We start from the raw sequence: 23999 nt of genomic DNA, 5'->3' as shown, positions 1-23999 counted from the left end.
AGGATGTGGAGAAATCAGAACTCTCATACATAGTTGATGGGAGCACAAAATGTTGCAGCCACTTTGAAAAATAGGCTAACAGTGCCTCAGAACTTTACACAGAGAGCTCCTATTTGCCCAGCAATTCTGCTCCTAGCTAAGTGACATAGGAGGAGGGGCTCAAGATCAAGACCATTCTTACCAAAGGCTATTCTTGCTAAATGTTAAAATGTAGCACAGTATTTTGCAAACCAGCTGTAAACAGGATGAGCATGACAGGAACTCAACCCAATAAATGTATCCAACTGAAATCAACTAATGGACCAAATAGTGTATATAAGCAAAGCTAAGCCTTCCTTTGGGGAGACAGAGCTTTGGATATGAATCCTAGCTCCTTAACTTTCTGAAGATAAATAAAACTACCTTGCAATAACCTTATTTCACTTTTGGCTAGAGCTCCTCAAGCGGTGAATCCCTTGAGTTGGATAACAGCTATATACCCAAGAGAAATGACAATATGTATCTACACAAAGACTTGAATGCAAATGTTTATAGCAGCATTATCCATAATAGCCAAGAAGTAAAACAATCCAAATGTTTATCACCTGATGACTGGAAAAAAAAAATGTTATATATCCATGCAATGAAATATTATTCAGCCATAAAAAGGAATAAAGTTCAATATATGCTACAACATGAATGAACCTTGAAAACATTATGCTAATGAAAGAAGCCAGACACAAAGAACCACATATTGTGTGGTTCCATATATATGAAATGCCCAGAATAGGCAAATCCATAGAGACAGAAAGTAGATTAGTGGTTGCCAAGGGCTGGGAAGATTGGGGGTTAAACGCTTCTGGGAGTGATGAAAATGTTTCTAAAATTGATTGTGGTGATGGTTTCATAACTCTGTGAATATACTAAAAATCATTGAACTGTATCCTTTAAATGGATGAATTGATGGCATATACATTATATTTCAAAGCAGAGAGAAAGAGAAAGATCATTAGTGTCCATGAATTGTTAGATATTAGGGTGCATGTGACTCTCCCACTAGTTGGGAAGACAAGCACATATGAGACAATAGCAGTACAAGTGGACTGGAATCAAATGCTACCTTGGGAAACAAGCTTTGTGGTCCTGAGAAGGCACAGGGCCTGGCGAGGTGGGAAATCTTGCATAGGAGATATTTTAATGCTGAGTGCAGAAGTTACATTCTGTGAGACTTGATGGTGACACTAGTTATTCCCTTGTACTGCTGTCTGATTTTTCACATAGTTTAGTCAGGTCTGCCCAACTAGATAGACTGTTTCAGCTTCATTTTTCCCCCAACTGCAAGCACAGAGCCTGAAACCCAGCTTGGGGTGATTGGGTTCTGTGACTGGGGATAGAGCCAAAGTCAAGATTTAGAGCTTCCTGTCTGAGCTGACCTGTGTCTTTCAATCATGCCTGCATCACCAAGAACTTCGTTTTTGCAAAGGGCTTTCCCATGTTTTCATTTGTTAGCCTGTCCCACAGCAGCAGCCCTGGAGGGCAGAGGAGCAGCTAACGTCACTGTCTCAAAGTAACCGGAGAATAGGAAGAGCAGGGAGGCTGGCCTTACTGGAAGGTCACCCGGGGGGCAAGCACCTGGCTGATCAGGGATTAGCATAGACGTTACTGTCTTGCTAAACCCACAGAGCCAGGCTGTTCATCTAAATCTGAGATGGGGCTATAGCCATTTAAGGACAAAAGAACCTCAGTCTGAACCAATCTTTATTTTAGGACTAAAATAAGTGTGTGTGTTGGGGGAAGAGGGCAGATCACGTCCTTAAGAGGGGAAAAAATCATGCAAATAATAAAGTTACCTAAAAGTGTTCATGATCCCCAATATCTCTGAGCCCCTTTAACTCTACATCCTGAGATGTGGAAGATTACCTTAAGCCAGCCTCGATGTTCCTTTGGCGAGTTTGTTCTATTTAATATATCGTTTAATGTATTTGTTCATTTAGGCCATGACTCATTGCTTCCCTGAATTCTATTTTTAGCCATTGCTCTCAGTTGGATTTTTCCACACATCAGATGCTCAACTATGTGTCTAAGGGGACAATGTCTGCCTTGGGGATGAAAATCTGACCATATAGTTTTATTTGTAAATTGTAAAAGGTTGTGGTAAAAAAAAGTCTTTCATCTCCCCTGAAACTGGTTAAGATTGAGGTACCACACTACAGGGAGTATATGATGAAACACAAATGCTGAGACACGCAGAGGGGGCTACCTGCCTGTATGTCATTGTCTAATGCTAGAACCTCTGACTCCTGATCCCATCCTTAGAGAGGAGTCTGGGAGTGACACGAGCAGGAGAAGACCAATCGAATGTGCTAGTATAGAGAGGCAGTGGCTGGGATGGAGGGTGGCCGGGAGAACAGATCCAGAGAAGGACAATCAGACCCTAAGAAGACAGAACAGGAACTTGAACAGAGAAAGAACCTCAGGATAGACAGATGATAATGGAGACTAAGCAAAATAGTGAACCACGGGATTGTCAAGAAATGACCGTTTCTTACTTTCATTTCTTTTCCTGAGTTTATAACTGACGTATGCATATATTTATAGGTAAATGCACAGAAAAGTTATGGAATGATACACAGCAACTGATAAATTTTGGAGAGGACACATTGAATGCAGGTTAGGGGGAAGTGGGATGATTGTCTTTTACTCTAACTACATCTGTGCTGTTTTTTTAAATAACAAAAATGTGTTCATATATACCTTGTATAATTAAAGAAAAATAAATAAGAGACAAAGGGGAGAGGGCACAACACTATGTATGCCCATTGTTAAAATAAAATTAGAATTGTGTAACTAGGAGGGAACAAGAACCATCTGTAACCCTTCCACTCAGAGATAACTGTACTAGAGGAGCTTTTACCATCCAAACTCAGAATGGTTGATTTGGAGTCTAGGCAGAAAAAGTCTCCGCTGGTAGAGAAAAGGGTACCACACCAAGGATTGGGGACTAGAGGCCAGAAGTGAGAGACATGCTAAGGTCTGGGCAGATGTAACCATCAGCTAAGTCAGAAAGAAGCAAGCAGCTGCTCAGGAAGTAGGCTGGGGCCAGAGGTCAGAGGTCAGAAATCAGGGGTTAGCAGGAACAGCACCAGCAAGAGAGGCTTAGGGACTCAGATACTAGAGGCAGATGTCCATCCTCAGTCTTGTTTTCATTCTGTGCCCATAAGTGAAAATGCCCTCAGCAAGAGGTCCAGAGTTATAGTTGGATCTTGCCCAAATTGGATGCTGAAATTACACACAGAGTTAACACAGCTACACAGGGAGCTCACCTTAGGCCTCTGATGGAAATGGGGCTGGAAAGAGGTTCTAAAAAGAGGGTTTTCCTGGCCTGCGTGACACTAGGGGTGAGCATCAACCTGTGATCCAGGAGATCGTAGTTTGATTCCGGGTCAAGGCAGGTGCTTGGGTTTCAGGCTCCATCCCCAGCAGGGGGCGTGCAGGAGGCAGCCGGTCAATGACTCTCTCATCATTGATGTTTCTCTCTCTCTCTCCCTCTTCCTTCCTCTCTCTGAAATCAATATATATATATATATATATATATATATAGAGAGAGAGAGAGAGAGAGAGAGAGAGAGAGAGAGGGAGGGAGGGAGGGAGGGGGGGAGGGAGGGAGGGGCCTATGACGGAAAGAAGAGTCACTTAGAGTCTAGAAGAGTTTAGAAGCAATGGGGATGCTATTGGCATTGGGACAGCCCTTCATTGTGTGGACTGCCCATGCATTGCAGGAGGCTGGCCATCCCCTGGCCTCTTTCACTAAAGGCCCCCTAGCCAGAAGATGACCCAGAACAACTCCCACATCCAAACATCTCTATGGGCTCAGTATGCATCCTTGTTGGGAAAGCCCTGCCGACTAAAGGCGCGTCAGGAGGGTATAACACCCCTCCACCAATTCTCTCCTGCTGCAGGGAAGCTGAGCTGTGGCTTCAAGGTGTGTGGGCTTCAGAGATGGGGTAGAAGAAAGGAGTAAGTAAGAAAGAAGTGGGGGGAAGGAAGCACAGTTGGTGGGAGAAACAGCCCCACTCTAACCTCTGAGGGAGGAGCTAAAGTCCCCTACCCTAAGCAGAGGCAGGAACCGCCAGTTACGAAACGAGGTATCCTGTGAACTTTCGCTTTGGAGTTCACACATTTTTAAGGAAGAGGAAGACAGCCAGTTGTTGGATCTGCTGTGAACACTTAAAGAAATATGCTCTTAATCTATCACAGAATTAAACACCTCTAGAGATAGAGCCTGTCACATCAATAAGACACGAAACTCCTCAGTCTCAGCATCTCTCCAGATTCAACCACTTGGAGGGAAAGAAAGCGTTCATATTTACAAGGCTATAGACAGTAATCATCCAGTAAACCCTGGTTCTAGTTTTAGATGCACATCTCTAGGCTTCCCAGTAACTGGACAATAACGCAGGGTTTGCCATGTTAAATCAAGAACCAGTCTCATTTTAAGTAGAAAATGCATTGAATTTCTGGGTTTACTCATATCCATTTTCACAAGCCAGTTAATTGCTTGGAAATATGTATGTATTCACTTCTCCCCTTAATGCTGTCCTATATAAAACGAAGAACGAACACCCAGCTTGAAGCATTAAAAAAATATTTTTGAGGTACAAAACAGTAAAGCCTAACACAGTAGATTGCAAGTGCAGGGCCTTGAAAAAAACCCCACCAACAGATACCCAGCCCTTGGAGGCTTCAAGTCTAATTGGAAAGGAACCCCCACATTCTCTCACCCCTTTACAGAGAAACTGAGGCAAATCAGCAAGGCTGTCTGAGAAGCTCTTATTTCCTCCATTCCTTTGGCTCCCGCGGGCTCTGGACGTAGCCCTGCCTCAGCCGCTCAGAGACTAGGGTCAAAGCCCAGCAGCAGAGAGCATTTGTGAATGACAACCCTATGCCCGGCATTAGACCAGACACCTACAGGCGCTATTTCATTTAACCACCCCAACAACTGGGCGAGCTGAGTACTGTCCCTTTACAGGTGGGGACGCTGAGACACCAGGGTGGTGGAACAGCAACACAGAGGTGTCCAGAATGCCCACCTTCCAAACGTTTCTGACTGAGGGAGCAAAGGTAAAAAAAAAACTTCCCCTGGAAAGTTCTGCAGTAAGAGGGGCCAGAGGTAAATGCAGGGCCTGGGTTCAGGTGCTGATACTGTGGCCCAGGTGTGCCCCCCAAGGTGCTAACCAGCATTCATTTTTCCACTACTCTCCGCAGGCAGGTTGGCTGGGCAATTTTTGTTGTTGAGGGTCACCTAAGCCATCCCGAGTGAGCAGGAAAAGACCGGTCCCTTCCCCTGTTTCTTCTCTGCTTAATCAGCATCTTCTCCTGGATGCTGGGAGCAGCTGGGGTTAGTGGGCTGGAACCCAAGTAGATCAATGCCATGTGCGCTTGAGGACATCGTTAGCTGAGTGCTAATGCTCATTGCTGATCTATCCGGTACATCAATCGTGGTGTCGAGGTTAAGTAGACTTTGTCTAATGTCAGGAGGTTCATCCTACTGGAACATGGGCAGTTTTCTGCATCGCTCACAATACAACCTTAGGGATGGTAAACTACGTTATTTAAAATTTGGAATAATGCTTCGTATGCAGTGTTTGCATAAATAATAAAAATGCCACCTATCAATAGATACATAAAACAAATATATAACATACATATATAGTTAGTACTTTAGACAGAATGTCATCCAATCACATTGTGTGTGAAACATATTCTAAGAATTGAATGCTGTTTTCATTGTACTAGGAAAATATACCGTAAGATACCCAGATGCCAAATTATTTTGTAAAAGGAAAAATACAGTGGTAATGTAATATGCGCTTACGTTTTTTTGTAACAACAGTTTGTGTGAATAGGTTTTTTAGTTTTGGTTATCTTTTTCTTAAATGAGGACACAGCACTATTGCAAATAATAACTTAGGCAATAAAAGAAAATAAAAAATAACCCCCACCCCCAAAAAAGGAAAAAATAACTTAGGCAAACTTGAAGTCCCCTCCCTGATGCTGCTCCCACCTCCCCACGCAGGAGGGCCCTCCCGTGGGGGTGAGCAGAGGAGGGGGTCTATGCCAGGGGTGCCATCGTCCCTCGAGACAGTGCCTCCCTGTTCTAAATTGTGTTGGGAGGCATGGTTCTTTGCTTCAGGTTAAAATTTTTTTGTGGTCCTTTAAGAGCCATGAATAAAACAGGGACACATGCTCACTAAAAATGGAAAACTAATTCATTTTCTCCTGCTAGAATATTTCCAGGGATACCTCTCCTCAAAATTAGAGATATTTTGCAAAATTTTGCTAGCTGAGGTTATTTATGCAAAAATAATAGCTACATTAAATGCCATGGATTCTGTCCCCCCTTAAGGACATTGCAGTTTTAAGAAAACTCCTGCATAAATGCAAATGCACAAAGAGAGGCATTTTGTCAGATGTCTAGTCACATAGATAAAACTGTCCTGCTTGTCATTTTTCTCACCTACATCCCTAATAGGGAAACAGGAATCTTACGTTGCTGTTGCCAAAGGCAACCCTGGGTCCTGGAGCACAATGCCACAAAGGATCAAAACCTTTTCAAAGCCAACAAGTAATGATGAATCCCCAACTATTTGGAAAGATAGCACTATCTGGCTACCCCAGGACTGGAGACCTTATCCAAAGTCCCCCCTTAGCCAGAAGGCTGGAGTCAGGTGATTGTAGAAGATACTGGTCCTTAAAAAGAGCCACAGTGTGAGCTCGTTGCTGAGCTATTCAGCAGGGAGTGCTGTGGAAGCCGAAATGCTGAAGCGGCCCTGTGCAGGGCCCAAGTCGGTGGATAGAACTAACGCCAGAGCGAGAGAGTTATTTATGCAGCTGTTATCTCTCTGGGGCATGGCTGATCAGAGGGACAGCGGTCTGTTTATCTGGTTATATTGGCCTACTGCGGTGTTAATGTAAAACAGCTTTCGAATAAACTACAAGACCCTTTAGACACCCTTAAACTGTGGCTGTGCACATAAATATTAGGGGCAATAACAACACAGACAATGCTATGCTTCTAAAGTCTTTCACAAATGCATATGAAAGTGCTTAGTATGCAATGAAAGACAAATAAGATATAATTATACTGTTATATATAATATATAATAGAGATATGTTTAAATATCTCTAGAGACATATAATGCATATTACACCTTATAATAAGATCTAAGATGTAATAAGAAAGAATAGTAAGATATTAGTCTCTGTGTTGCTGCTATGTACAAATGAAAGAGGCTGTTCCATATAGATCATTAGGATTGTTAGAGATTGGGTGGGAAGGAATTCTGGAACAGGGAGACTTTTCCTAGGCCGCAGAAGGGCGAAGACATATTGTACGTGGATGATCCCAACCTAATTGGGATTGTTCTAGGTGATTCAGACCATCTAGGTTCCTCCCACACCAGTTTACCCCGTCTGAGCTGGGTGGCCTGTCTTCACAGTCCGGACAGGCCGGGGCTCCGCGTCTGTGGACCCCCCTTGGCGCTGTCTGCAGGGCGGCGGTCCCATCGGCTCCGGGAGAGCTGGAGTGCTCAAAATACACAGTAGCTGTGGAAGAGTTGTTGATCCTAAAACTACTGCCAGTTGTCTTAGGGGGCCTTTACGAAGTCCAAACAGAACCTCTCCCTTTCTGGCCGATGCCTGGTAGCCCGAGGATGGGACAAGAGACCCACCCTCTAGTCGGTCACTGTGTTCAGTCTTCACTTTTCTCAGGAAAAGAAGCTTGCAGCCGCAAACCTCATAGCAGCGGTCTCCTGCCTCGACATGCCTTTAAGAACTGCTTTCACTGTAACCCATCGAGTTCTCATTACCCGTATGGTATGGTTCCAACCGTTTTCCAGGGAGAGCGCTCTCCACCGCGGTTATGAAGCCAAAAGAGGACTCTGGCCTCAGGCAAGCGAAGGCCAGCAGCCTCCGGGAGGGAAGGAAGTCGGCAAATCCGGGGAAAAGGGGAGGCGTGGCTTGTGTTTATGTGTTTTCCTATAACCTGTTTTATCAAGATGATTTATTCATATTATTTTCATTGAACGTAATAGATTCTTTAGCCCATCTTCACCTTCACGTGACCTTGGGTTTTACGGTGTGATAACTGTGTCGATTACAGTCGTGCTGGATACAAATCAACTCTGGAATAACCTAGATGACAGCCTGTCGGGGAGCCGCAGACAAACAGCGGAGGCTCCGTTATTAAACGGGGAGGAGGGGCTCGCACAGGAGTTAGGGCCTGCACGGCGGGGACAAGCCCTCAGAGAGCCAATGGGATGATCAGAGCAGCACAGTCACCCTCTTGCAGGCTTTGCCATTGGGTTTCCAGGTGTGCACTTGGAAAAATAAAATGTGCTCCCATCCCTGACCAACTTCCCGTATTAATCACTGCTCCCAATTTTTGAGCATTTTCTCTGTGCCATAAATGACTATGCATTTTATAGGCATTGGGTATCTCATTTAATCTTCGCAAGTGCCCTGGGAAGTGAATTATTCTTACCTCCCTTTAACCAGTGAGGAGTCTGAAGTGTGGAAATGGAATGATTTGCTCAAGAAGTGGCTGGGATACAAGTACAGTGGTACCTGGGTTTTCTAATGTAATCCGTTCCAGAAGACCGATCCACAGCCAACAGCTAGGCCTCAGGGTCTTGCCCTCAGTGGAAGCCGTGGGGCATGTTCGATTTCCGAGGCGTGTTCAAAAACCAAAGCATTTCCGTCCAGGTGTACGGCTTTGGTAAACCGAAATGTTCCTCAACGGAGACGTTCGAAAACCGAGGCGCCACTGTAGAAGCTGGATGCTCATGTTATGCAGAATATTGGAGCTTTTCTTTTTACTTCTTTCTTCTTCAACGTTCATTTCTTTCCCCAAGGTCTTGCCTTAATCGTCAACCCTCTTAACATCACCTTTGTAGGGCTGGTGCTTAAATTCTCACTGAAAGAAATGACAAGCAACTAATCACCACGAACATCAGTTTCTGTGTTTGTGTCAACATCTGGTGATCAGACGTCTCAGTCAGCAGCTGATGCTGGGGTGTTGGGAAGAGGGAGCAGGAATTTTTTATTTTTTATTTTTGGTATATTGCCCAACAAAGGCCTCATGTTTGAGCTCCTGAGCAATCCTGAGGTGCATTGAAATAAGGGGACATTTAGAAGAGCCTCAGGTCTGAGGGCGGCTCTTAAGAGAATCACTGCTTCCAAGGAGTTTGCAGATATCAGCCAAGGAATCCATTTCCTCCCACAAACACAGAACTTTGAGCACATATTTTAGCTGTGGTTTCTTAGAGCCTATTTTTATCACGGTCCACTTATTGATGAACTGAAATGTCTTTTATTTTCCATTGACACTGTCATCTTTTGCTATTTATTTTAGGCAGTTAAGATGTCATGAGAACAAAACTGCACCACATCCAAAAAACAGAATAGGAGCAATTACAAAGCTCTTCGATTTATCTTCAAGGAGACCCTCCTCTTAACTAACACAGATGGCTGCAGTCCTGTTTTAATATTTTTGGTGGGGCTTTTCAATATCAAAGATCTCAGATTTAAAAACAAGAGTTTGTTGTTCGCATCTGCTGGGTGGAGATTACATTTTGAAACTATTTTGCTCAACATCGGGGCTGTGTGAGCTGCTGCAACTAAGTGTCCTCCTGCCCTGTCTGCTCCAGAGGACAATGATTTCTGCCCAGGAGGGCTGACGAGCGCATTCACAGCTGCAGAGGGCATCACTCCTCAGGCCCCGCTGGAGGAGGTCACAGAGCAGCGCCCTGAGCAATGCCCTGCCCTGCCACCCCCCAGCAGTGTGTGTGTGTGTGTGTGTGTGTGTGTGTGTGTGTGTGTGTGTGTGTTTGGGGGTGGTGTGTGTCTGCCAATCATTATAGCTGTTCAGAAGGATGATTGGGGATCTGGCTGGACTTCTCTTGCTGGTACCTTATAGTAACCTCCTGAGAAACCTGCAGTCATCATCTTCCCTTCTCCAGAGAAAATGGAATAAATGATGCAGAAAACAGGTTCCCTTTTCAAGGATCAAGACACTATGCACCCTAAATTCCCTTCCTGTGTGCTACCAGAGTGAAAATCCTCAAAGACCATTTTTGTAAAGGGAAGTCAAGAGGGAATGCTGTACCGCTGGTCGGTTCTTTGAAGGGAAGGCACAGAGAGCATGTGGAAGCACCAGACTTGGAAGTCCAGAAACCAGATTTGAATTATAGCATAAGAAATGTAGGTTTTCCTTAGGTAATGATTAGTTACACTTTTATTTTTTATTTAACTTTTGACCAAGTAATAAAGTCACATGGGCCAAAATTCAAAAATGTCTATAGTGAAAAGTCTCCCACCCTCCCCTGTGCCTTGGCCACTGGGATTTCTCTTCCGTGTATCCTTCCAAAGATACTTTATGCATATACAAATACATATCTATTCCCACTTTCCTCCACAAGTAGTAACACATTATGTTCAGTACCTTGCTTTTTTCATTTTACAATATATTTTAGAGATCTTTTGATATCAGTATATAATACACCTTCTCTTTTTTATGGCTGCACAGTATTCCACCTCGTGAATGCACGATTATTTCTTTTAAGATTGCTCTTAATGTTGGCCAATAACTTCCTATGGTTTGGCTATTGAAATCTGGACTAGTCACTGAGAGCATCTAGAATCTATCTATTTGGAGGTATTGAAAAATGAGATAAGTTCTCATCATGTGGCAGTTCGAATAGTATCTGTGAGACAGGTTCCCTGAGAGTCCTTTTGAATAGTGGCAGCTGAAGATGGCTGAGAACTTCGACCCCAGAACCCTCCATAGCAGGCCACAAGGCACTGGGTGGTTGCTTAGGAGGTTTCATCTATGTTTACAGCATTCTAAAAAGTTAAATACTAATAAATGCTATTTGATAATAACTTAGATATACATCCATGTGTGCTTAATTGAGGGTTATTCTAACATTTGCCTTTAAAGTACTACAGTTAGTGTATTAAAACAGAAACACATCTGACATCTGCTCGGTTTGCCACTGCACTTGACTGGGTACTGCTCCGTTTGCCTCGTGGTGGGCATTTCAGACACAATAGAAAAGGGCTAATTACCTTCCAATGCAGAGCTTAAAAGATTCAAATGGAAACCACAGTGATTCACTTTAAACAATATTTGAGCTGTATTTAATTATAGTCTTCAAATCCATTTGCCCCCTTTGGGGGGCTATGTTATTTATGTCACTGACATAACAACATCTATTTTTGATAGACCTCAGGACCATGGTCCATCAGCCATATTGTGAGAACAAAGGCTCCTGGAACTTGTGCTACAGGGAAAAAGTCAACATGAGTTTGGGAAGTGGCAGCAGGCGGGACAATGTCTCTCCCTGAAGTGCAGTGTGGAGTTCAACTTGAAACACACGACCAGGACGAGCCATTAGGTTGGGTTCTAAGTGAGAACATGCTGCGGGGTGCTCCTCACGGGACTCACTTTTAGGAGCTTGAGAAGTCACTGGATTGTGCACAGGCCACTGAGAGACAGCAACTGAGAGGCCACGATGCCCGCCTGCCACGATTCCTGTATGGATAAGAGCTGAGGCCGGGCCCCAGCTCCCCTGCGTGGTTGTCTCGGTGCCAGGCACACACGAGGTGTTCAGTGTGTCTCCTGAGCTGAGCTGTTCTTGGTGGCCTCGTGCGGACGTGAGAAAGTAGTTATGGATGTTTACCATGTATTGTCAAGTGAAGGGAAGAAAACCAAGCCAGGGTGTATAGAAGGGAATTTATCGAAATGATGATGATAAACTTTGGGACCCCTCACTTGTACGGCCCCTTCCAAGGCCCTGTACATATGTTTGTGTGCATAACCTGTGAAACATTTTATTAAAGAAGACCTCCAAATGTTATAAGCTTCGGATCCACAGAATCTATATCCACTATGGCACAAAGTAGTATATACACATGATTCTATTTTCAAAATGGAAGATTCTGTCCGAAAGTAGAATAACAAATATATTTTCAACCCTCTCTAACATGCACACACAAGTTAGGGAGAATATATCCCCAAAATATTAAAACCGTTTTTTTCTGAAAGTGACTCTTTTCTATTTTGCTAACATGGTCAAGTGAACTAGTGCTGTGTTAAAACTTAGATTTTTCCCATGTAGGACGTATCCCTTTGAACTCACTCGCCTTTTCCCACTTCTACTTCCAATCAATCATTACCCTGTCTCTCCCCATCCAGCACGGTGAACACAACTGCCGCTTCGGGTTCCTTGTAATCATAACTCTTACTTGGGTAAGTAAAATAAAAATATATGAGCAACGCTGGCTCCTCCTGAGTTAAAATTCTCATACTCGCGGAAGGATGCGTGCCTGCCGAGTGGAGGTGTCTGCAGGGAGTTGGAAAAGGAGCTGAGAACTCCTCTTTCCCACACGCCTTGGCCCCTGCTCTAAGCCCCCCTGATCCCCTCACCCACGAGGTCACACTCTGTCTTCAACCCCAAGTGTCTTTAGCCATGCTGACTCACATCTCTCACTGTCACCTGGTAAAACACTTGAAATCTGAAACTCTGGGCTTATAAAGAAGACAGCTGGCCTATGGGCCTCTGTACACAAAACCCAGGACCGCAGGGGCTGTGCGCCCTGAGTTCAAATCTCCATTAGGGTGTGTTAGAATTAGAATTTTAGAATTGCCTTCACCAGCTGGAGCTGGCCACACGTCACATCACACACTGCTCTTTCTCTTTCTCCCACAGCCTTCCTCGCAGGGCCTGTCCCTTGAAGCATTTCACCTGTCCCACCACATCCTGGGCGAAGGAGGGCCAGGCACGCAAAGGAGGCAGAGACACTGATGTCCTGAGGTCGTTACTCTCATCCTGCCGTATTCTCTGTGGGCCTTGGAGAAGACCACAGGAGAGAAGACCACACTGTGAGTGGGGAGCTGTGATCTTGATGGGTTTAACTAGGGAACAAAAACAGGCCGAGCTAAGGGCTAGGAGCTGACTTGGGAACCACGACATATCTCTATGGAAATGTCATTAATTTATTAATTCGCTCACTCATTCAGCTTTTCAAGCATTCAACAGATATATCAGGCTCTCACTGTGTGCCAGGAAGTGGTTTATATGCTGTGGATACAGACAAAGGTGAAGAAAACAGATGATAACATGGCATTGAGGTGTCACGATGAGCTGAGATCATTTCCTGGTCGTTTCTAGTATTGTTGTAATTTTTCTAAAAATAGGCAGACACGGAAACATACACCCAAAAACACAGAATAGCAGTCTTTTAACTTTCTAATAAGATTCAATTACAATTAGGTTTTACCTCAAAAACATTAGGACAGCTGGAAACCCCATACGTGCAATCTCAATGTTGGCACCAGCCCCCAGTGGAAGGTAAGAAACAGCATAGCACCATCCAAAACATGAGAGTTTCTCTGGAAAAGAAACCGCTGAGAACAGCCACAGGCACGTAGTAAGCACAGTAGAAGTGCCAGCTCTCATTATCACCGTCATCTTCATCATTATTTTCGGGAAACAGGACAGAAAATTCCAATTTGGAGGTGAGAGTGAGCATGACATGTTCAAAGAGCTTAAAGAAACTTCTGAGAGGCACAAGGATGGTGTGATATTGGGCTGGAGAGACAGGGAGCGGACAAACCACGGTGAGCCTGGGCCCTGGGGAGCCACTGATGGGTTATGAGTGCCCTCTACTTAGGGTCTCATTACCATTCCCCTCGACTTCTATTCAAATAGAATATTACTTGGCATATTACATCTTCCCCTTTATCTATTCTGACGTATCCCCATCATAGCCGTCTTAGCTTCCCATCTTTCCTACAACAGGCTCCCGTTAAATCACTCTCCTCAAACGCCTGCAGTGGCTACCCATTACCCACGGACTTCAGCCAACGGTCTCCATCTGGCACGTGCGCCTTGCTGCGCCAGGGCTGCGGCTCACCTGTCCGCGGTCCTCTCTCACTGTCCCCTGCATGACCTCTGCATCCAGCCACAAGTGCCTACTTGCTTCCAAATGTCCCTGTGCCTTCAACACCCTCCGTAAATGCCCATCTCAATCTTTTGAAAATGTGCACCTTTCAAAGCTCTTCTCCACATGGCCTCTTCTGTGAAGCCTCTTCTTAGACCCAATAGTTTACAACTTCTCCCATCTCTGAACCCCCACTTTGTATTTCCTCCCAGGTTCTTTTATTACCCTGTGCACTGGGCTGTTTCTCAGCACAGGATCCTAAGCTCTCTGACGTATTCCGTTCATGGAGAACCTTTTGGGATGTGCGCTCTGTAGAATACACTTTAGGAAACGCAAGGGGAAGGAATGGAACCAGGCCCCAGGGTGGGTTCTCCCACCTCCCCACCACTCTGGTCTGTTTTGCTTCCTGGGGTCCTCTGTAGAGAGTGAAACAGAAGATGAGCGGCCAGAGCAAGCCAGCGGCCACAGCCACACTGCAGCCTACCTGGTCCACCCTGAGCCCAAGGAAATGGCCAGTCCAGGATGTCTTTCAATGTAATTAAAACTAAGCCAGTCATTAAGGCTGCAGGTTGGAGACAAGATGGGTGAAAAGAGATAGCTCCATGGCTGGAAAAAAATCAAATTATTCCTCTTCATTCCATTTCATTTCCTTCCTTCCCTCCCTCCACTGAAAAACTTCTCTTCGGGGTGGTCAAAATCACTTAGCCCGATGCCTCCCAGCTTACCCAGACACTCTGGTTCATCACGTTTCCCTGCTTAATTACTGTTACCAGCTTTCCAGCTTTTTGTAAACTCAACATGCTGAATAATGAGGTTAATAAAACTGATGAACTCCTTTGCTATGTACACAGACTATTTCTATAAAAATGTCAAATGTATTATTAGCTCAGACTTAATCATCTTTTCTTGTATCTTATAAATTTTTCCTAATGAACGTATTAGCTTTCCGGTGGAGGCTTCCCTGACTTGGTGTTAGATTTTCAATTCCTCTGGACTTGATTAGAGTTTGTATATTTATAGCTTCACATTTCTGCACCGAATAATTTCCCCAGCTAATATACATGTGAAATTCAACTAATCGGACAAGCACAAAGCTCCAGGCAGAAGTATTAACTATGTCTGGACGCCCCTGGACCTTGGGACAGCCACTTCATTGAGAAAAGCTTCCCGTTCACTCTTAGTTCACAGGGTTGTCAGAGGACCAAGCAACGCAAAATATTCAAGTATAGGATTTTATAAAAATAGAAGGACCCACTCAACAAGCATGTATGGAGAGCCTCCTCTGAGCCCGACTAGACACCGTACCCGGGATACACACTGAATTAGCTAGACATGGTTCTCAGACCCTCTTCTCCTTCTGCCCCAGCCTCCTGAAGCTTATACACTAACAGGGGCAGACAGGCTTTTCAATAGCTTTTCATGTTGTTTTCAGGAGCCCAGAAAAATCAGCAATAGGTAAGGTTATTTTAGACGGAATGCATAGGTTCAGTCAGAAGCACTTCCTAAAAATGGAGTTCTATTTAGAGTGTAAATAAACCCTACAGGCAAAAGATACTTTTTGCTTTCCTCTGGGCTGCACACTGTCCCTGAAAACTAGCCAATCCTTGGGACTGGATTCCTGCACCATTTAACAGCACGGCAGGAAAGTAGAAACAAGCAACGCTGAAGATCAAAAACGGGGCTGCAGAAACATGGAACACGGATACGTCATGGTTGTTTCAGGGAGAAAACCAGCGATGACCACAGTGTGCTGAGTTTAATGAAAGATCCAAATACAGAACCCAGGAAAAAATCTAAGGTGGCTTGAAATGCATTAAGTAGGTCAGGCTCTACTGAACCGTGACCAACACAGAAGCTTGGAAAAGTGTACTTTGCTTACTCTTCCTGCAGCGGGCTGGGATATGCAACCTGGAAATAACTTCCAAGTATGGGCTGGCGACAGGGAAACTCTAAGCTACACTCACACTTCCATGAACCCCATCATCAAGGCATAGTCACAGGGGGTACTGGATCCAGTCCAGTGAAAAATGAGGTTAAGAGAAATCAGCCCTCCGCCCAAGGCTTGCAGAAGGTGCCAAGTTAACCGAAGAGATCACCATCTCCTGTAACTATAGTTGACGTCTATTGAGCACCTAGTATGTGTCCGGCACTGTGCTAAGTACTTTAGTTGTTTTTCAGTGTCATTCAATGCACATTTGAAATAAGTACTATTATCACCCCACTTTACAGGTAAGAAAAATAAGGCACAGAAAGGTTCAGCAACCTGCCCCAGGGCCATTTCAGCTGCTGAGTCCAAGAACCAGAATGCACTCAGAGCCCCTGTTTGTAACCAGTCGGCTGCAGGGGGTGGTTACTTCCTTCCGAAGACTACATTTTCCACCCTGGGATGAGAGAGACACTTCTTGCAACATTTACCTTGCTGCTCACTCTGCTAATGTGAACTTTTCTGTGATTAGATTGTAAGTGTGAAATAAAATTAATCAATTCTCCCTCCCACAGTGGAGGGAGAGCTGGGTAAGGGCGAGGTCAGGGGAAGTTTCACCAGGAGCCAAGTAAAATAAAGATGAGAACACAGACAGAGGCACAGGCCCTCGGAAAGGCGGTGACAGTCCGAGCATCAGCATGGCCAGTTGGCTTAACTCCCAGTGCACTGGGGCCACAGGGGAGTTCGGAGGGCAGGGGCCACAGGCTAAATTCAGACTCATGGGGGAATGTGGAGAAAAGAGATCGTTTCAGAAAATGTGCTCAGGGCTCAAGGTTGGGAAGAAAGAGATTGCAAAGGACATCAGGGAGTCCCCTGGATACAAGAGGCTGCAGACGTTCTCTGCAGAGTCCTGGGACGGACCCCTGGCTCCAACCCGGAGCACCTCCACGGTGGAGCAACGGCTTCCCTTCCCGTGAGCTGCTTGGACTCCACAGTGGCTTCTTGTTCGGAGAACTTTGTCCCCGGGGCCTGTCGGTGGCCCGGAAAGGCAGCCTGCAGCGTCCCGCCGTGCACAGGCAGGGCTTGCTGTGGCTTGGCCATCGGCTGGGCAGGGGCTGCCTGTCGGCAGTGCCAGCTGAGAAGCTCCGTCTCCAAGAGGGCTTGGCCATTCCTGCTGTCATTCTCTTCCCCTCAGGATGCCATCCTCTACACTGTCAGTATGACTCACCTGGCACTTGGACTTAGTAAGAGCCTGAGCTAATAAAAAGGCTCGGCTGAAAACGTCCCGGGCTCATTTTCAGCAGCTTCCTGGGCAGGCCTCTCCTCAGCCCAGGCGGGCTCTTACCTCCCCAGCTGTCAAGAAGTGCAGAAGGAGGACCTGTCTCATTGCCTGACACTAGATGCAGCTTAGGGCTGGAGTTGAGGTGGATTTGAGGGCACAGTGGGTGAGGGAATGAAAGCATGAAACCTAAGTTTCTGCTCTGACACATTTCAACATCTACTGGGGAGAAAGGTAAGTTAGCAAGTCATTAAAAAACTCTGCAAAATATTCTATCAGCAAAGCGCCGTAGAACTGGAAAAAATAAGTGGATCCATATCTCACAGTCTTCATTTGGATAAATCTGGAATATTAAACATGAAGTCTTAAAAGTGCTAGATAAACTGGGAGAATTTTTCTTACATAATCTCAGAATGACAAAGACCTTTCTAAATATAACACAGGATCCACAAACCACAAATGCAACAATAGCTAAATTTAACTACACGAAAAACATCTCCCAAAGCAAAATCTACAATCCATAAAGTAAAAAACAAATGCCAAACTGAGAAAAAAATATTTGTAGGTCATATTATAGGAGAAGGCTAAGTTCCCTAATGTATAAAGAATACATTCAAATCAATGAAAGAAAAACACTAGCCATCCAATGGGAAAATGGGCAAAAAATATAAAAAGTGCCCAGAAAAGGAAATGCAGATAAAGTTGGACAGCCTCACTTATAAAAAGAGAAATGTAACTAAAATTAAATTTGTAAAAATCAAAATGTTTGAAAACATTTATATTGTTAGGAATCAGAAGCCTCATCATATATTACAGGTACAAGTCCCTACTGGCACAGCACCTACACGGGTAAAATTTCAACATCTACCAAAATTACAAACATGCCTATCCTTTGACTTAGTAATTTTGCTAGAAATTTACCCTACGGTTAGTTTCTAACCTATGGGAAATGACACATATAGAACCTTATTTACTGTAGCATTGTTTATATTATCAAAAGATTGGAAGTAATCACCCATAGAGGAGTGATAAAAATAGAAGACTGACAAATTACGATACTTGCATACAATGAGATTCGGTGCATAGGTCAAAAGGAATGGGGATGCTCTTTATGACAATTATGGAAATATTTCAAAGATAAATGACAAAAGCAAAGTGCAGAACACTGTGTTCAGTGAGCTGCATTTGTGCATTAAAGAAGGGAACAGCAAGGTACTGGCTGTTTTCAAGAATAAGCTCAATATAGTTCTTTCGGTTGTTTTGCTTATGCTGTTCTCTTCATGTCGATCGCCCTTTCTCCATCTCTGCTTATTGAAAAAAAATTCTTCCAGGAAAATTTCAAATATTTCTTCCTCTTTGAATGAATCTTTATTGATCTTCTGAATTAAATACTCTATCACTTGAACAAAACTGTAAAATTATTAGAGTAGTTTTAAGGTTTTGGGTAAGAGATCCTTCCTAAGCAAGACAACCCCCAACAATTTATAAATGAAGAAGGTTGGCTTAGCCTTATAAGATACTTATTTAATATTTTATATGGTCAAAGACATCATAAATGGACACAAACTTAACAGACAGAGCACCATACATTGATAATAAAGGCTATATAAATAGATCCTAAAGCATTTTTTTCAAAAATGTAAAACATATTTACTATATGATCCATCAATTCCACTCCTAGGTATGTAACCCAAAGAGATGGAAACATATGTTCACCATAAACTTGTACACCCATTTTCTAAGAGAGAGAAAAAGAGGGGGAGGGAGAGGGAGAGAGAGAAAGGGAGAGAGAGGGAAGCTCCTACAAACCAACAGACAAAAAAATCAACAGACCAATTAAAAAAGGGCATAGTTTAAGAAAAATGCAGCCAGTTAAATAAATAAATAAAAGCAAATAGAAATTCCAAATTTTAAATACATTTTTTTCCCCATTTGATGATAAAAATTTGCAAAGAATTATACTATGGTGTGGGGAAATAGGCAATGATTTGGTGGGAGTACAAACTGTTAAATTTTCTTTGTAGGATCATTTGGCAGGAGTCAATACATGTTAAAATTTTGTGTTACCTTCAATCTATCTACTCAACTTCTAGGCATCTGTGCTCAGAGATACATACATGAACATAGAAGCACTTAGCACTTACAAGCATGCTCATTGCAGCATTATTTATAATAGGAAAAAAATAAGACCTCTTAAAGGGCCATCAATGGGAAAAAGGTACATGAACTATGGTAAATTCATTCTATGGTATACTGTGCAGTAGTTTAAAAAATAAGGTAGATTTCTACATATTTGCATAAAAGATAAAGAGAAAATGTCACTGAAGTACAGTATGTAAAATATTTTGTGTATGGGAGAAAGTTATATTTATGACTGCAGGGTATGGGTGTGTATATACACACACTATATATATCACCTAATAACAGTAATTACCTCTATAAAGGGGAGAGAACTAGGGATGGGGAAGGAGAAACTTTGATTTTCTGCTCTACACATTTACAAAGTTTTGTTTGGTTTTGTTTGTTTCCTTGTTGAAAGGTGGGATGGGAAGGACCCAGTTCACACTAGGAGAAGGAATCTGATCTCAGTCTGTTGGCCTCCTAGTGTGATATTTCCCCACCGTTCCACCAAAAGAAAAGAAGAGGCACTTTCTGAGTCAAGAATGATTAAACAGAAATAAGAATGAGACATTTGCCTCTGGCTATGAAGGATCCCACTGAATTCTCAGAAAACTCCTCTGTAACTAACCTAAATAGACACTACTGAGAGTGAGACCCTCTTATTTATGGGCATACAGAATAGCTGCACCCACCATGACACAGAGCATCGATTATACTCTGAAAATCTCCTCTACTCTATACCTGGTAAGCCTTTCCCCTAATTTTTCCTTTTTTCTTTCCTCAGTCTCTGTTAATTTTTCTATAGCTAACTTAAAATTTGGAAAGAAAGGACTAATCAGTGCTGAGTTAAAAAAAGAAAAAAGAAAAAAGAGAGACTATTTTTAACCCTTAAATGACATATTGCCCTAAATTATATTGTAGAACCACTTTAATTTAATTTTTAAAAAATCCTCACCTGAGGATATGCTTTCACCAATTTCAAAGAGAGGAAGGGAGAGGGGGAGGGAGAAACATCCATGTGTGAGAGAAACACCCATCAGTTGCCTACATGCCCCAACTGGTGATGGAATCCGAGGCCCTTTGGTGCACAAGACGACGCTCCAACCAACTGAGCCACTCCGGCCAGAGCTAGGATCACTTTGATTTTAAACAATAGCACAGCAGTAGAGGCTCATTAGATGTGAAATTTACTTTGACTTTTAGATCTTTCTCTTGATCCCTCTTCCCAACCAACACGTTTGCTGTGCTTGTTTCCTTCGATCTGCGTTAGTGCCTGTGGCATGGGGGGAGAGTGTAATAGAGGGCACGTCATGGACTTTGAAGTCTGACTTACCTGACTTTTCACAGGTTTTCTGTGATTTGGAACAAACCGTCTAACTTTTCTGCACATTGGTTTTCATCTGTCAAGTAGTGATATAAACAACTTACGAAAGAAGAAGAAATCACAATGAAGTGAATGATAATGAAAATAGGACATGTCAAAAAGTGCAGGGTGCAGCTAAGACAGTACTTAGAGGGAAATGTATAGCCCTAAAATGCATATATTAGAAAGGAAGGGAAACTAAAAATCAATGACCTGACCTCTCGAGGAGCTAAAATAGGAAATAAAATAAAACCCAAAGAAATCAGAGGAAATAGTGTAGATTAGAAGGGAACCAGTGAAAAAATACATACACATATGTACAATTGAAAACTTTCAGTAATGCCAGATACAGTTTTTGGTAAAGATTATTAAAATTGATAAAACCCTAGCAAGACTGAGAAGCAACAACAACAAAAAAGACAGAAAATGCAAATTACCAAGATCAAAAAAATGTAAAATAGACCTTAAAGCCATCAAAATGACAACAAAATCCACTTCTTAGGAAGTTTTTGGGAATTCACTGAAGCAATATACATAAAGTACTTGGCATAGTAACATGGCTTATAGAAACCATTCATGTAGTCACTGGTAGCTTCTATTGAGCACATACCGAGTCTGCCAGTGAGCTGGAGGGGATGCGTGAGTGTGGGTGGACAGACACGGTTCTGGCCTCTCTCGAGCAGAGAGTCCAGCAGTGAAGGCAGACAAATTTTAATAATTACATATAAAAATATAAAATTGTAATGATGCCAGGTGCTACAAATAATTAGTGGGGTATGGGGCTAAAATTGCATATAAAAAGCTTAACTGGCCTCGTGAGGAAGGACAGAGAGAGAGGGCTTCCCTAAGGAAGGAGGGCTGAGATGCTATCTGCAGGACAAGCAGACACTAATAGGTGAAATTAACCAGTAAGTACTCTTGGCAGGGGAAAGAGTATGGGAAAAGGTCTTGCATTGGAAGGAAGCATGGCCTGATATAAGTTCAGTGTGGCTGTAGCTGAAAAGCAAAAATGAATGGAGGGCTAGATAAAGCTGAGGAGATAAAAAGGGGCCAGACTTTGAGGGACCTTGCAGGTTACACTAAGAGTTTAATCTTTATCCTAAAAACAATGGGAAGCCTCTGAAGGGGTCAATTAGGGGTGGGGTGACATAACCAGGTCAGAAAAGATTACCCTCCACGTGGTGTGAAGCATGGATGGGATGTGGACATGCTGATTCCCGTCAGGTGACCATTGCTGCTGCAACGAGAAAACAATAGTTATAACTACTTCTAATCTATAATAGAAACTGAACTGGAAATAACTCACTAATGCCAATCAATAATAGACTGATTAAGTAAATTATAGTAAATAAAGACAATGGGTTAATATACAGCTATAAAAAGGGGTGGAGAATATTAATATCAACTTCATGTAATTATGAAGTTATCTCCAGGATATTTGTTAAGTCAAAAAAACAAAGTGGAAACACTGTGTACATATGTTGCTGTTTATCTAAAAGATAAACATTTTAAAAATGGAAGGTAAGTAAGGCAAGGAAAAATGAGTTATTTATAGGAACAGGGTAGAAGAGATAGGGACAGAGACTGAAGGTGCCTAACCTACAATTGTTTTGTAGGTTTGACTTGGAAGCCATATACTTTACATAGTTATGAAGCAAAATTAAGTACAAAAATATCAATTCATAAAAAATAAAAATGAAACAAAACAAATAAACCTCATTATACACTGAGTTAGTGGCATAATCATATAAAAAAGAATTAATTCAAGTGACCTTAAAACTGCATTCCTTGGGATACCTCAAATAACAAAAGAAAATTGCAAAAAGAAAATTCCTAGACTGCTTTCAGTGACCCTATTGAGATCAGCAGCATTTGTGTTGTTATTCTGAGAGTTTTTGGTATGAATTGTGGGATAAAACAAAAAAATAATCATTTTGGTATCTTTGGTTCTCTAGTGTGATACATTCTAAGAACAAAAGTATAAGCTACTTTTAGTAATTATATGGTTGGCAAAAGTGTTCTATTTTTACCTGAGACTACTGTGAGTATAATTTGTATATATAGTTGGATAAAGAAAATGAGAAATTATTTGCTCTTCTAATTCTGTCACCCTTGGTGTCTTTGAGAATTGGAATTCTTGGAGTAAGACAAAGGAAATACTGATGTAAGATTGAAGGTTAAGTAAAATCCCTGTAGTCCTCACCCTGAATTGGCAGTATTGAACTCATAATGTATTTCATCTTGAGAAAAATTTATCTTCTATTCCTGTCCACTGAAAATATCTAGAAATGACCATGGTAGTAGCATCAAGTGACTTCTAGTATTCAGATTATGGTCTCTAAACACCATTTCCCACTTAAGAAACCAGGGTTAGAGAAATGGCTAATTCCAGGTTCTGAGGCTAGATATATATGTACAATGTGAGCCAGGAACATCCTATCATACCACTGGACAAAGACAGGAAAATTAAATTATCAACATAAATAATGACTTCAAGTGTGTATATATATATGTGTGTGTGTGTGTGTGTGTGTATACATATATATTTTTAACTTTTTTGTTGTTGTTAATACTTACCCAAGGATATTTTTTCCATTAAGTTTTAGAGAGGGGTTGGGGGGGGAGGGGGGAGAGGGAGAGAGAGAGAGAGAGAGAAAGAGAGTGGGAGGAACATCAATGTGAGAGAGACACATCGATTGGTTGCCTCCCTGACCAGGGCTGGAGATGGAACCTACAACCCCGGTACATAACCTTGATGGGGAATTGAACCTGATACCCTTTGGTGCTTGGGCTGATGCTCTAACCACTGATCCACACTGGCTGGGGCAAGTTATATATTTAATAATACAAAAATTATTAATCACCTTTGGAGAACAACTCAGTTAGGTGCTAGTATGTCATGAACACCTCTCAGTTGTTAATCTGTTTCTAATCTAGAGAATACACCTCAGAGTCTTGAGCAAATAGCAGCAGTATATAGCAGGAATTTAATCACATTATTTTCATTATGCTTATTCTTAGGGATACTTTATATTTACAAGTGATATTAGTGTTTCTATTTATACAGCAACAAAGAATTTCATTTAAAAATAAAATTAAGTAAAAGAAATAGAGCGAAAGGACACTATTACATGAATAAAAGTGATGGTGGTTCAGAGAAATGGGAGAAAATCACTAGGTGACATTGGGCTCCAATGGCTGACTTTGGGAAAACAGTGTTCTCCACCATGACTCCTCCCCCAGTTACCGGCTCTGGCGCTGGCTTCGCCTCTCTAACAGCAACCGAATGCCTTCTCTGGACCAAGACAGAATCTGTTACCATCTCACTC

This window comes from Miniopterus schreibersii (genome assembly GCF_964146895.1).
Source record: "Miniopterus schreibersii genome assembly, chromosome: 3".
Classification (NCBI taxonomy): domain Eukaryota; kingdom Metazoa; phylum Chordata; class Mammalia; order Chiroptera; family Miniopteridae; genus Miniopterus; species Miniopterus schreibersii.
The sequence above is the reverse complement of the archived record's forward strand: the minus strand, read 5'-3'. Positions refer to the sequence as shown.